The sequence below is a fragment of the Amblyomma maculatum genome, chromosome 9 (assembly GCF_055883805.1).
Source record: "Amblyomma maculatum isolate TAMU_Amacu chromosome 9, ASM5588380v1, whole genome shotgun sequence".
Classification (NCBI taxonomy): Eukaryota; Metazoa; Arthropoda; class Arachnida; order Ixodida; family Ixodidae; genus Amblyomma; species Amblyomma maculatum.
In genome coordinates this window covers 121023364-121026590 of record NC_139352.1, presented here as the reverse complement: position 1 = coordinate 121026590, position 3227 = coordinate 121023364, and the positions used below count along the sequence as shown (strand labels likewise).

The 3227-nt window shown below is 46.3% G+C and overlaps 1 pseudogene; it reads left to right on the top strand.

Annotated features, from left to right (window-relative positions):
* Positions 1-999: 999 nt before the first annotated feature.
* Positions 1000-2510, top strand: LOC146180262 (uncharacterized; annotated as a pseudogene).
* Positions 2511-3227: the final 717 nt, after the last annotated feature.

Below are 3227 nucleotides of genomic sequence, written 5' to 3'. Positions count from 1 at the left end.
AGACTTTATTCTTTGTAATAATGTCTGCCTGCTGAATGCAGGAAAACGTACCTATTACTCGCCAAGCACTATGAAAATGAGTTGTCTAGATTTAGGTTTTCGTTCACCTTCGGTTTTTAATGGTTTTATGGGTCGTCTTATACCCGTGCCACACGGAAAATTTAATGTCATTTCCATCGAATGACATTCGTTCAGGTTAATGTCATTTTTTGTGCGCGCTGCTACACGACCAAAACTAATGACATTTGCAACTGATGACCATTGCGATGGACAGGAAGTGGCAGATATAAAATATTGTACTACATGCTTTAAAATTTGCGAACTTTAACGAAAACAGCTTTAAAATATGTACTGCACTTGTTATTACATTGTAAACCTCGTGAAAAGTATATTTACAAATATTTGCACCAACTTATTCAACAGCGCTAGCCATCGAGGGCCGAGCCAGATTCAAGCCAGCGCCACATTTGAGCCGTCGTTTTTCGAGCAGCGTGACGCCATTTTCCTTTAAAAATTTCCTCAGATTTCTCATTTGCTGTCCGCGTATGTGTAGAAAGTTCCCCCTTCTGCTTTCATCGACTGGTCGCCTCGGTGCGTCTCGACTTGATGCTTGCTTCTGCGATGGACGACGTATCACAAGAAGCTGACTTCCAACGACGGCAGCGTCAAGTTATTCGTGCCATCCTGTGCTCACGAGAACAGCGCCGAAGCTGTCATGTGCAGTATGAAAGCATGCGAGAGCAGTTAAGGTCGTTAATACGCACACAAGCTGCTGTCGCCAGGGGCTTGGAGGAGCAACTTTTAGCTAACTCGTTCGCAATAAGTGCCTTCATGGCTGCAAGTCTGCCAACTGCTCAACGGGACCGCTGAGTGTTCCAGCGCAACGAAAGATGGTTCGAGGACACTTTGCCCAACCTAGGCGAATCACATTTCCGACAGTCACTACGCGTCACGCGGGTTACGTTTCGTTACATTGTTGATTCTTTGAGGCATGTTCTTGAGCGTGAGACCACTAACATGCGAGAGTCCATCTCGGTGGAAAAACGTGTAGCCATTGGACTCTACAGGCTGCGGTCAAACGCCGAAGACCAAACGATTGCCAATCTTTTCGGCCTGGGACGCTCAACTGTGAACCTGATCAGCAAATAATTTTTTGCTGCTGTCATCGAAATGCTGGAGGCGCGATGGCTTCGCATGGTGAGCCGAGAAGAAATGTCGGAACACATCCGCGAATTCTACGCGGTGAGCGGCTTCCCGCAGGCTATTGGCGCCTTAGATGGCTGCCATATCCCCATTTCGCCGCCGCTGGAGCATGCTTCTGACTACTATAATTATAAAGGGTGGGTAAGTGTTTAAAATTATTTGACTAAACAGGAAACGGCATACATGTTCTGGCGCCTTCTTCACAGTTAACTTTTTTTACGTATTGGAGACACCGCATGAAAATTAGTGGATGCCTTGGGCTTATTCAAACATGTTTTCAGTCAAGGCACTGTTCAACCGTATTTGCTACTTATGACGGTACTAAATTTAACGGCTAGCTCGAACAGTAGGCTTTATATATCTGAAAAGGGTACTCAAAAAGATGTATTATGGGCACCATTGTGTCAAGTGGTACCCATGCTAACGACAACCTTCTAGGATTTATAATCACCAAGATGCTAAGTGAATGCTGATGCTGTGAACACACGCAGACGTGTCTTTTGTGGAGTGCTCCAATAGCAATGGCAGAATCCTGTTGAAAGCAAAATTTTGGATATCATTCTAGATAACTTGTATTGAATGCAAATTTGAAGCTAGAAATAATGGCCTTTTTGTTCTTCTTATTTCAGATGAAATTGCACTTCATAATAAAGGGTCACCCACATTGACTTTTTTTTCTCATGTTTTTTGCAGACATACCATCATACTTCTGGCCCTCGTAGATCACAGATACTGCTTCCGGTATATCAACATTGGAAGCCCCGGAAGATGCCACGACGCATTTGTGTACGGCCGTTCGAAGTTGTGCAAGTACATTGAGAGTGACTGCTTCCAGTCACCTGTGTCAGTGATTGAGGGGGTAACAGTGCCCTCGCTAGTACTTTGTGATCAAGCATTTCCTCTGTCAGCAAACCTGCTGAAGCCATTTGCAAATGCATCGGGACCACATGAGGCAGCATTTAATTATAATTTATCTAAAACTCGACGAATTGTCGAGAATGCCTTCGGTCGGCTGAAAGCGCGGTTCAGATACACAATGGAGCGCATGGAGTGCAAGCTCCCAACAGCAAAGCAGGCACTCAGAGCTGCATGTGTCCTGCACAACATTTGCGAGGCACTCAACGACCCTATTGAATAGCAGTGGGTGCAAGAGACGCATGACTTCGACGGGCTGTACGCGCAGCCAGTACATCGCACAGATGTAGCCAACGGCCAGGGCCGTGAAGTGAGGGCAGCCCTTGCCTCGTACTTCAAGAAGAAGAACCAACTTCCTCAGTGAAGGTCGCTCAAGCTGGACTGTGATCAAACGTGTGTGTGTGTGTGTGTGTGTGTGTGTGTGTGTGTGTGTGTGTGTGTGTGTGTGTGTGTGTGTGTGTGTGTGTGTGTGTGTGTGTGTGTGTGTGTGTGTGTGTGTGTGTGTGTGTGTGTGTGTGTGTGTGTGTGTGTGTGTGTGTGTGTGTGTGTGTGTGTGTGTGTGTGTGTGTGTGTGTGTGTGTGTGTGTGTGTGTGTGTGTGTGTGTGTGTGTGTGTGTGTGTGTGTGTGTGTGTGTGTGTGTGTGTGTGTGTGTGTGTGTGTGTGTGTGTGTGTGTGTGTGTGTGTGTGTGTGTGTGTGTGTGTGTGTGTGTGTGTGAGAGAGAGACCTATAACAAGGCTGTAGCATGTAATTAGCATTGTTGTTGCTGAAATCATTTTTTAGGAATGAGGTGTTTGGAGAGAAGAATGGGTGGCCGTGCCCTCTGTCGAGGGCCCTGTTGGCGGAAGCTGTTCTCCAGACTGTCGACGAGTGCGCATTGATCCTCATGGTTCGAGCTGGACAGAACTGCCTCTCACCCCTCAATGTTGGTTCCGCTGTAGCGTGTGTTGCAGCATTTACCTGACAGATATATATACCATAGCAAACAAGTCCAGTTTTTACCTGCACAATTTTCACTGCACTGGAAATGAGTTTGTCGACAGCATGTAGTTTATATGGGCCGGCATACATAATGTTTGTAGCTATCTGTGGTTAAAGAAACCCCGGACA